Source organism: Taudactylus pleione, unplaced genomic scaffold, assembly GCF_031769625.1.
Source record: "Taudactylus pleione unplaced genomic scaffold, aTauple2 ptg000282l, whole genome shotgun sequence".
Classification (NCBI taxonomy): Eukaryota; Metazoa; Chordata; class Amphibia; order Anura; family Myobatrachidae; genus Taudactylus; species Taudactylus pleione.
Genome location: NW_028284684.1, coordinates 13,869,951 through 13,882,565, shown reverse-complemented (window position 1 = coordinate 13,882,565; position 12,615 = coordinate 13,869,951). Strand labels below are relative to the sequence as shown.

General features: G+C 38.9%; 1 non-coding gene across 1 annotated transcript; it reads right to left on the bottom strand.

The window, feature by feature from the left end:
• Window positions 1-12,248: 12,248 nt before the first annotated feature.
• Window positions 12,249-12,320, bottom strand: TRNAD-GUC (transfer RNA aspartic acid (anticodon GUC)). The gene has a single exon. It is a non-coding gene; the product is annotated as a tRNA-Asp (tRNA).
• Between the last annotated feature and the right edge of the window lie 295 nt (window positions 12,321-12,615).

The window sequence follows — 12,615 nt, the reverse complement described above, 5'->3', positions numbered from 1 at the left end:
TGTTTTCTCTATCTGCTATTCCATTTGTATGGATCTATGAGGGTTTCCTTTAAGTACACATCTCAATATATTATAGTTTGGGTTGTTATTTATGCATGCCATAACATTTGTATTATTATTTTTCCACTGTGTCTGAAATGGAATATTGGAGAAATAAAAGTTATAGCCTCCCCGTCGGGGAATTGAACCCCGGTCTCCCGCATGACAGGTGGGGATACTCACCACTCTACTAACGAGGATCAGCTGTGTGCTGTGGTTTCTGGTCCAGTCCAGAAAAGTGATTTTCAACTAAGAGTTGTTATAATTTCCTTGGGTAATGAAAATGATTGAAATCATTTATACATCAATTTGTTAGAGTACTCTTTCACCATATATCAGATCCATGTCGATTCTTCTGCATCATGAGCTAGGTCAAATGCTTATAGAAATTGCCCCAGCTATCATTTTCTTACTCTACCCATGTCCGATAATCCCTGGACTGAGATGTTCTAGGATTTTACTGTTCATTTGCCAGTGTTTATAGGTATTTCTATGAATTGATTTATGGTTGACCATTTCTGATGCTTGATTGTATATTTAGTAATTCAAGATCCTTTAAAAAGCTCAAGTGAATTTAGCAAAACCCATTACCCCTTATCAACTTTTTTATAATTAGAATTTGCTTAGAAATCCTTGAATGGCTAAAAGACTATTATGCTAGAGACCAATGGTAGCTCTGCATGAGGAATATTAAACTCCAAATCTCTTCTGCTAAATTATGCCCAAATTATGTGAATTCTATAAAAATTGATAATTTATTCTATTATTCAGCTACTGTTTCCAACTTACTTTAAAAAAATATATATATGTATATATTCACTCTTCTTTTAAGGCACCAATAAATATCTATGCATTTTCTGGATATTCTATACCATACAATTTTAATACATGGGAATCCTGAATATAAAGTCCAATAAATGCTGGATTTGCCATGTTGTACATGTTCTAAGCAATATCTTTTAGATTATAGCTGATATAGGGCCTGATTCAGAGCCGCTTGCTGCTAGTGAGTGCTTGCTCAGAATAACGGCGTTTTTTTATGTTTTGTATTTGTTTTTTTCTTTCATCAGGCCGCTCGCTAAGCTGTGGGTGACTACCCACAGCTTTTGCGAGTGGCCTGGAGCCCATCGCGATTATCGTGACCATCAGGCTTGCGAGGAGACCCTGTGGAAGGGTCTGAGCTCTCACAAGCCCGAGTAAACTTCCTGCTCTAATAGAACAGGAAGTCCACTACTGACATCACTAGTGATGTCAGTAGGGCCACCCACAAACACCAGGCGTTCCTAAGGGAATGCCTGCATTTGTGTAGCCACCCCCCCCTCCCCGCATACAAAACGCGGTGAGTTATCAATCAACATTGACAGCCGTTCCGTCTTGTAGCTAGACCCATATCGATGGAGCAGCCATCGCTGGACAGATCTTGCGCATGCACACGCCGGAGGCGGCGCATGGGTAGTGGGGGACCGTCGAACCACTTACAAGTGTTGTGCGCTTGCGAGTGTGTCTGAATCAGGCCCATAGTCCTTTGGAAAATTTTTGGGTGCTTGCCAAAGACATGTAAATGAAGTGCTTGTAAAAAATAAAATCCATTCTACTAACCATTGCAAAATGGAATTTGGGTCTTGAGGACCCACCTCATGGAGTTGGGCTTAGACAGCACAAGAAAATTGCTTGAGAAGTTACTTAACCTATACTGTTCTTGAGAATAGGGCCCAACAATGTGGTCTTTCAATGCTAGAAATGTCAAAATAATTCTGAATGTTGTAGTTTGATGTCCTAGAAAATGTGTGCAGTTTTCATTCCAAAAAGTGGCATACACCAATATGCAACCTCCTTGCCTATATTTTATTTCTACATATAAAAATGTAAGTATGTATAAACCTTCCCAAAATACCAAACCATTCTGATTTATTCCATAGCCACCTAACGCCAACAAATGGTAATAGAAGTATATCATTACAGTTGGTACATTTTGTTTTCTCTATCTGCTATTCCATTTGTATGGATCTATGAGGGTTTCCTTTAAGTACACAACTCAATATATTATAGTTTGGGTTGTTATTTATGCATGCCATAACATTTGTATTATTATTTTTCCACTGTGTCTGAAATGGAATATTGGAGAAATAAAAGTTATAGCCTCCCCGTCTGGGAATTGAACCCCGGTCTCCCGCGTGACAGGCGGGGACACTCACCGCTATACTAACGAGGATCAGCTGTGTGCTGTGATTTCTGGTCCAGTCTTGAAAGTGATTTTCAACTAAGAGTTGTTATAATTTCCTTGGGTAATGAAAATGATTGAAATCATTTATACATCAAATTGTTAGTGTACTCTTTCACCATATATCAGATCCATGTCGATTTTTCTGCATCATGAGCTAGGTCAAATGCTTATAGAAATTGCCCCAGCTATCATTTTCTTACTCTACCCATGTCCGATAATCCCTTGACTGAGATGTTCTAGGATTTTACTGTTGATTTGCCAGTGTTTATAGGTATTTCTATGAATTGATTTATGGTTGACCATTTCTGATGCTTGATTGTATATTTAGTAATTCAAGATCCTTTAAAAAGCTCAAATGAATTTAGCAAAACCCATTACCCCTTATCAACTTTTTTCTAATTAGAATTTGCTTAGAAATCCTTGAATGGCTAAAAGACTATTATGCTAGAGACCAATGGTAGCTCTGCATGAGGAATATTAAACTCCAAATCTCTTCTGCTAAATTATGCCCAAATTATGTGAATGCTATAAAAATTGATAATTTATTCTATTATTCAGCTACTGTTTCCAACTTAATTAAAAAAAATATATATATGTATATATTCACTCTTCTTTTAAGGCACCAATAAATATCTATGCGTTTTCTGGATATTCTATACCATACAATTTTAATACATGGGAATCCTGAATATAAAGTCCAATAAATGCTGGATTTGCCATGTTGTACATGTTCTAAGCAATATCTTTTAGATTATAGCTGATATAGGGCCTGATTCAGAGCCGCTTGCTGCTAGTGAGTGCTTGCTCAGAATAACGGCGTTTTTTTATGTTTTGTATTTGTTTTTTTCTTTCATCAGGCCGCTCGCTAAGCTGTGGGTGACTACCCACAGCTTTTGCGAGTGGCCTGGAGCCCATCGCGATTATCGTGACCATCAGGCTTGCGAGGAGACCCTGTGGAAGGGTCTGAGCTCTCACAAGCCCGAGTAAACTTCCTGCTCTAATAGAACAGGAAGTCCACTACTGACATCACTAGTGATGTCAGTAGGGCCACCCACAAACACCAGGCGTTCCTAAGGGAATGCCTGCATTTGTGCAGCCACCCCCCCCTCCCCACATACAAAACGCGGTGAGTTATCAATCAACATTGACAGCCGCTCCGTCTTGTAGCTAGACCCATATCGATGGAGCAGCCATCGCTGGACGGATCTTGCGCATGCACACGCCGGAGGCGGCGCATGGGTAGTGGGGGACCGTCGAACCACTTACGAGTGTTGTGCGCTTGCGAGTGTGTCTGAATCAGGCCCATAGTCCTTAGGAAAATTTTTGGGTGCTTGCCAAAGACATGTAAATGAAGTGCTTGTTAAAAAATAAAATCCATTCTACTAACCATTGCAAAATGGAATTTGGGTCTTGAGGACCCACCTCATGGAGTTGGGCTTAGACAGCACAAGAAAATTGCTTGAGAAGTTACTTGACCTATACTGTTCTTGAGAATGGGGCCCAACAATGTGGTCTTTCAATGCTAGAAATGTCAAAATAATTCTGAATGTTGTAGTTTGATGTCCTAGAAAATGTGTGCAGTTTTCATTCCAAAAAGTGGCATACACCAATATGCCAACCTCCTTGCTTATATTTTATTTCTACATATAAAAATGTAAGTATGTATAAACCTTCCCAAAATACCAAACCATTCTGATTTATTCCATAGCCACCTAACGCCAACAAATGGTAATAGAAGTATATAATTACAGTTGGTACATTTTGTATTCTCTATCTGCTATTCCATTTGTATGGATCTATGAGGGTTTCCTTTAAGTACACATCTCAATATATTATAGTTTGGGTTGTTATTTATGCATGCCATAACATTTGTATTATTATTTTTCCACTGTGTCTGAAATGGAATATTGGAGAAATAAAAGTTATAGCCTCCCCGTCGTGGAATTGAACCCCGGTCTCCCGCGTGACAGGCGGGGATACTCACCACTATACTAACGAGGATCAGCTGTGTGCTGGGATTTCTGGTCCAGTCCAGAAAATTGATTTTCAACTAAGAGTTGTTATAATTTCCTTGGGTAATGAAAATGATTGAAATCATTTATACATCAATTTGTTAGTGTACTCTTTCACCATATATCAGATCCATGTCGATTCTTCTGCATCATGAGCTAGGTCAAATGCTTATAGAAATTGCCCCAGCTATCATTTTCTTACTCTACCCATGTCCGATAATCCCTGGACTGAGATGTTCTAGGATTTTACTGTTGATTTGCCAGTGTTTATAGGTATTTCTATGAATTGATTTATGGTTGACCATTTCTGATGCTTGATTGTATATTTAGTAATTCAAGATCCTTTAAAAAGCTCAAGTGAATTTAGCAAAACCCATTACCCCTTATCAACTTTTTTATAATTAGAATTTGCTTAGAAATCCTTGAATGGCTAAAAGACTATTATGCTAGAGACCAATGGTAGCTCTGCATGAGGAATATTAAACTCCAAATCTCTTCTGCTAAATTATGCCCAAATTATGTGAATGCTATAAAAATTGATAATTTATTCTATTATTCAGCTACTGTTTCCAACTTAATTAAAAAAAATATATATATGTATATATTCACTCTTCTTTTAAGGCACCAATAAATATCTATGCGTTTTCTGGATATTCTATACCATACAATTTTAATACATGGGAATCCTGAATATAAAGTCCAATAAATGCTGGATTTGCCATGTTGTACATGTTCTAAGCAATATCTTTTAGATTATAGCTGATATAGGGCCTGATTCAGAGCCGCTTGCTGCTAGTGAGTGCTTGCTCAGAATAACGGCGTTTTTTTATGTTTTGTATTTGTTTTTTTCTTTCATCAGGCCGCTCACTAAGCTGTGGGTGACCTCCCACAGCTTTTGCGAGTGGCCTGGAGCCCATCGCGATTATCGTGACCATCAGGCTTGCGAGGAGACCCTGTGGAAGGGTCTGAGCTCTCACAAGCCCGAGTAAACTTCCTGCTCTAATAGAACAGGAAGTCCACTACTGACATCACTAGTGATGTCAGTAGGGCCACCCACAAACACCAGGCGTTCCTAAGGGAATGCCTGCATTTGTGCAGCCACCCCCCCCTCCCCACATACAAAACGCGGTGAGTTATCAATCAACATTGACAGCCGCTCCGTCTTGTAGCTAGACCCATATCGATGGAGCAGCCGTCGCTGGACGGATCTTGCGCATGCACATGCCGGAGGCGGCGCATGGGTAGTGGGGGACCGTCGAACCACTTTCGAGTGTTGTGCGCTTGCGAGTGTGTCTGAATCAGGCCCATAGTCCTTTGGAAAATTTTTGGGTGCTTGCCAAAGACATGTAAATGAAGTGCTTGTTAAAAAATAAAATCCATTCTACTAACCATTGCAAAATGGAATTTGGGTCTTGAGGACCCACCTCATGGAGTTGGGCTTAGACAGCACAAGAAAATTGCTTGAGAAGTTACTTGACCTATACTGTTCTTAAGAATAGGGCCCAACAATGTGGTCTTTCAATGCTAGAAATGTCAAAATAATTCTGAATGTTGTAGTTTGATGTCCTAGAAAATGTGTGCAGTTTTCATTCCAAAAAGTGGCATACACCAATATGCAACCTCCTTGCCTATATTTTATTTCTACATATAAAAATGTAAGTATGTATAAACCTTCCCAAAATACCAAACCATTCTGATTTATTCCATAGCCACCTAACGCCAACAAATGGTAATAGAAGTATATCATTACAGTTGGTACATTTTGTTTTCTCTATCTGCTATTCCATTTGTATGGATCTATGAGGGTTTCCTTTAAGTACACAACTCAATATATTATAGTTTGCGTTGTTATTTATGCATGCCATAACATTTATATTATTATTTTTCCACTGTGTCTGAAATGGAATATTGGAGAAATAAAAGTTATAGCCTCCCCGTCTGGGAATTGAACCCCGGTCTCCCGCGTGACAGGCGAGGATACTCACCACTATACTAACGAGGATCAGCCATGGATTGTGATTTCTGGTCCAGTCCAGAAAAGTGATTTTCAACTAAGAGTTGTTATAATTTCCTTGGGTAATGAAAATGATTGAAATCATTTATACATCAATTTGTTAGTGTACTCTTTCACCATATATCAGATCCATGTCGATTCTTCTGCATCATGAGCTAGGTCAAAAGCTTATAGAAATTGTCCCAGCTATCATTTTCTTACTCTACCCATGTCCGATAATCCCTGGACTGAGATGTTCTAGGATTTTACTGTTGATTTGCCAGTGTTTATAGGTATTTCTATGAATTGATTTATGATTGACCATTTCTGATGCTTGATTGTATATTTAGTAATTCAAGATCCTTTAAAAAGCTCAAATGAATTTAGCAAAACCCATTACCCCTTATCAACTTTTTTCTAATTAGAATTTGCTTAGAAATCCTTGAATGGCTAAAAGACTATTATGCTAGAGACCAATGGTAGCTCTGCATGAGGAATATTAAACTCCAAATCTCTTCTGCTAAATTATGCCCAAATTATGTGAATGCTATAAAAATTTATAATTTATTCTATTATTCAGCTACTGTTTCCAACTTAATTAAAAAAAAAAAATATATATATATATATATTCACTCTTCTTTTAAGGCACCAATAAATATCTATGCATTTTCTGGATATTCTATACCATACAATTTTAATACATGGGAATCCTGAATATAAAGTCCAATAAATGCTGGATTTGCCATGTTGTACATGTTCTAAGCAATATCTTTTAGATTATAGCTGATATAGGGCCTGATTCAGAGCCGCTTGCTGCTAGTGAGTGCTTGCTCAGAACATGGGCGGTTTTTTATGTTTTGTATTTGTTTTTTTCTTTCATCAGGCCGCTCGCTAAGCTGTGGGTGACCTCCCACAGCTTTTGCGAGTGGCCTGGAGCCCATCGCGATTATCGTGACCATCAGGCTTGCGAGGAGACCCTGTGGAAGGGTCTGAGCTCTCACAAGCCCGAGTAAACTTCCTGCTCTAATAGAACAGGAAGTCCACTACTGACATCACTAGTGATGTCAGTAGGGCCACCCACAAACACCAGGCGTTCCTAAGGGAATGCCTGCATTTGTGCAGCCACCCCCCCCTCCCCGCATACAAAATGCGGTGAGTTATCAATCAACATTGACAGCCGCTCCGTCTTGTAGCTAGACCCATATCGATGGAGCAGCCATCGCTGGATGGATCTTGCGCATGCACACTCCGGAGGCGGCGCATGGGTAGTGGGGGACCGTCAAACCACTTACGAGTGTTGTGCATTTGCGAGTTTGTCTGAATCAGGCCCATAGTCCTTAGGAAAATTTTTGGGTGCTTGCCAAAGACATGTAAATGAAGTGCTTGTTAAAAAATAAAATCAATTCTACTAACCATTGCAAAATGGAATTTGGGTCTTGAGGACCCACCTCATGGAGTTGGGCTTAGACAGCACAAGAAAATTGCTTGAGAAGTTACTTGACCTATACTGTTCTTGAGAATGGGGCCCAACAATGTGGTCTTTCAATGCTAGAAATGTCAAAATAATTCTGAATGTTGTAGTTTGATGCCCTAGAAAATGTGTGCAGTTTTCATTCCAAAAAGTGGCATACACCAATATGCCAACCTCCTTGCCTATATTTTATTTCTACATATAAAAATGTAAGTATGTATAAACCTTCCCAAAATACCAAACCATTCTGATTTATTCCATAGCCACCTAACGCCAACAAATGGTTATAGAAGTATATCATTACAGTTGGTACATTTTGTTTTCTCTATCTGCTATTCCATTTGTATGGATCTATGAGGGTTTCCTTTAAGTACACATCTCAATATATTATAGTTTGGGTTGTTATTTATGCATGCCATAACATTTGTATTATTATTTTTCCACTGTGTCTGAAATGGAATATTGGAGAAATAAAAGTTATAGCCTCCCCGTCGGGGAATTGAACCCCAGTCTCCCGCGTGACAGGTGGGGACACTCACCACTATACTAACGAGGATCAGCTGTGTGATGTGATTTCTGGTCCAGTCTTGAAAGTGATTTTCAACTAAGAGTTGTTATAATTTCCTTGGGTAATGAAAATGATTGAAATCATTTATACATCAATTTGTTAGTGTACTCTTTCACCATATATCAGATCCATGTCGATTCTTCTGCATCATGAGCTAGGTCAAATGCTTATAGAAATTGCCCCAGCTATCATTTTCTTACTCTACCCATGTCCGATAATCCCTGGACTGAGATGTTCTAGGATTTTACTGTTGATTTGCCAGTGTTTATAGGTATTTCTATGAATTGATTTATGGTTGACCATTTCTGATGCTTGATTGTATATTTAGTAATTCAAGATCCTTTAAAAAGCTCAAGTGAATTTAGCAAAACCCATTACCCCTTATCAACTTTTTTATAATTAGAATTTGCTTAGAAATCCTTGAATGGCTAAAAGACTATTATGCTAGAGACCAATGGTAGCTCTGCATGAGGAATATTAAACTCCAAATCTCTTCTGCTAAATTATGCCCAAATTATGTGACTGCTATAAAAATTGATAATTTATTCTATTATTCAGCTACTGTTTCCAACTTACTTAAAAAAAATATATATGTATATATTCACTCTTCTTTTAAGGCACCAATTAATATCTATGCATTTTCTGGATATTCTATACCATACAATTTTAATACATGGGAATCCTGAATATAAAGTCCAATAAATGCTGGATTTGCCATGTTGTACATGTTCTAAGCAATATCTTTTAGATTATAGCTGATATAGGGCCTGATTCAGAGCCGCTTGCTGCTAGTGAGTGCTTGCTCAGAATAACGGCGTTTTTTTATGTTTTGTATTTGTTTTTTTCTTTCATCAGGCCACTCGCTAAGCTGTGGGTGACTACCCACAGCTTTTGCGAGTGGCCTGGAGCCCATCGCGATTATCGTGACCATCAGGCTTGCGAGGAGACCCTGTGGAAGGGTCTGAGCTCTCACAAGCCCGAGTAAACTTCCTGCTCTAATAGAACAGGAAGTCCACTACTGACATCACTAGTGATGTCAGTAGGGCCACCCACAAACACCAGGCGTTCCTAAGGGAATGCCTGCATTTGTAGAGCCACCCCCCCCCTCCCCGCATACAAAACGCGGTGAGTTATCAATCAACATTGACAGCCGTTCCGTCTTGTAGCTAGACCCATATCGATGGAGCAGCCGTCGCTGGACGGACCATGCGCATGCACATGCCGGAGGCGGCGCATGGGTAGTGGGGGACCGTCGAACCACTTTCGAGTGTTGTGCGCTTGCGAGTGTGTCTGAATCAGGCCCATAGTCCTTTGGAAAATTTTTGGGTGCTTGCCAAAGACATGTAAATGAAGTGCTTGTTAAAAAATAAAATCCATTCTACTAACCATTGCAAAATGGAATTTGGGTCTTGAGGACCCACCTCATGGAGTTGGGCTTAGACAGCACAAGAAAATTGCATGAGAAGTTACTTGACCTATACTGTTCTTAAGAATAGGGCCCAACAATGTGGTCTTTCAATGCTAGAAATGTCAAAATAATTCTGAATGTTGTAGTTTGATGTCCTAGAAAATGTGTGCAGTTTTCATTCCAAAAAGTGGCATACACCAATATGCAACCTCCTTGCCTATATTTTATTTCTACATATAAAAATGTAAGTATGTATAAACCTTCCCAAAATACCAAACCATTCTGATTTATTCCATAGCCACCTAACCCCAACAAATGGTAATAGAAGTATATCATTACAGTTGGTACATTTTGTTTTCTCTATCTGCTATTCCATTTGTATGGATCTATGAGGGTTTCCTTTAAGTACACAACTCAATATATTATAGTTTGGGTTGTTATTTATGCATGTCATAACATTTATATTATTATTTTTCCACTGTGTCTGAAATGGAATATTGGAGAAATAAAAGTTATAGCCTCCCCGTCTGGGAATTGAACCCCGGTCTCCCGCGTGACAGGAGAGGATACTCACCACTATACTAACGAGGATCAGCCGTGGATTGTGATCTCTGGTCCAGTCCAGAAAAGTGATTTTCAACTAAGAGTTGTTATAATTTCCTTGGGTAATGAAAATGATTGAAATCATTTATACATCAAATTGTTAGTGTACTCTTTCACCATATATCAGATCCATGTCGATTCTTCTGCATCATGAGCTAGGTCAAATGCTTATAGAAATTGCCCCAGCTATCATTTTCTTACTCTACCCATGTCCGATAATCCCTGGACTGAGATGTTCTAGGATTTTACTGTTGATTTGCCAGTGTTTATAGGTATTTCTATGAATTGATTTATGGTTGACCATTTCTGATGCTTGATTGTATATTTTGTAATTCAAGATCCTTTAAAAAGCTCAAATGAATTTAGCAAAACCCATTACCCCTTATCAACTTTTTTCTAATTAGAATTTGCTTAGAAATCCTTGAATGGCTAAAAGACTTTTATGCTAGAGACCAATGGTAGCTCTGCATGAGGAATATTAAACTCCAAATCTCTTCTGCTAAATTATGCCCAAATTATGTGAATGCTATAAAAATTGATAATTTATTCTATTATTCAGCTACTGTTTCCAACTTAATTAAAAAAAATATATATATGTAAATATTCACTCTTCTTTTAAGGCACCAATAAATATCTATGCGTTTTCTGGATATTCTATACCATACAATTTTAATACATGGGAATCCTGAATATAAAGTCCAATAAATGCTGGATTTGCCATGTTGTACATGTTCTAAGCAATATCTTTTAGATTATAGCTGATATAGGGCCTGATTCAGAGCCACTTGCTGCTAGTGAGTGCTTGCTCAGAACAAGGGCGGTTTTTTATGTTTTGTATTTGTTTTTTTCTTTCATCAGGCCGCTCGCTAAGCTGTGGGTGACCTTCCACAGCTTTTGCGAGTGGCCTGGAGCCCATCGCGATTATCGTGACCATCAGGCTTGCGAGGAGACCCTGTGGAAGGGTCTGAGCTCTCACAAGCCCGAGTAAACTTCCTACTCTAATAGAACAGGAAGTCCACTACTGACATCACTAGTGATGTCAGTAGGGCCACCCACAAACACCAGGCGTTCCTAAGGGAATGCCTGCATTTGTGCAGCCAACCCCCCCTCCCCACATACAAAACGCGGTGAGTTATCAATCAACATTGACAGCCGCTCCGTCTTGTAGCTAGACCCATATCGATGGAGCAGCCATCGCTGGACGGATCTTGCGCATGCACACGCCAGAGGCGGCGCATGGGTAGTGGGGGACCGTCGAACCACTTACGAGTGTTGTGCGCTTGCGAGTGTGTCTGAATCAGGCCCATAGTCCTTAGGAAAATTTTTGGGTGCTTGCCAAAGACATGTAAATGAAGTGCTTGTTAAAAAATAAAATCCATTCTACTAACCATTGCAAAATGGAATTTGGGTCTTGAGGACCCACCTCATGGAGTTGGGCTTAGACAGCACAAGAAAATTGTTTGAGAAGTTACTTGACCTATACTGTTCTTGAGAATGGGGCCCAACAATGTGGTCTTTCAATGCTAGAAATGTCAAAATAATTCTGAATGTTGTAGTTTGATGTCCTAGAAAATGTGTGCAGTTTTCATTCCAAAAAGTGGCATACACCAATATGCCAACCTCCTTGCTTATATTTTATTTCTACATATAAAAATGTAAGTATGTATAAACCTTCCCAAAATACCAAACCATTCTGATTTATTCCATAGCCACCTAACGCCAACAAATGGTAATAGAAGTATATAATTACAGTTGGTACATTTTGTTTTCTCTATCTGCTATTCCATTTGTATGGATCTATGAGGGTTTCCTTTAAGTACACATCTCAATATATTATAGTTTGGGTTGTTATTTATGCATGCCATAACATTTGTATTATTACTTTTCCACTGTGTCTGAAATGGAATATTGGAGAAAAAAAAGTTATAGCCTCCCCGTCGGGGAATTGAACCCCGGTCTCCCGCGTGACAGGCGGGGATACTCACCACTATACTAACGAGGATCAGCTGTGTGCTGGGATTTCTGGTCCAGTCCAGAAAAGTGATTTTCAACTAAGAGTTGTTATAATTTCCTTGGGTAATGAAAATGATTGAAATCATTTATACATCAATTTGTTAGTGTACTCTTTCACCATATATCAGATCCATGTCGATTCTTCTGCATCATGAGCTAGGTCAAATGCTTATAGAAATTGCCCCAGCTATCATTTTCTTACTCTACCCATGTCCGATAATCCCTGGACTGAAATGTTCTAGGATTTTACTGTTGATTTGCCAGTGTTTATAGGTATTTCTATG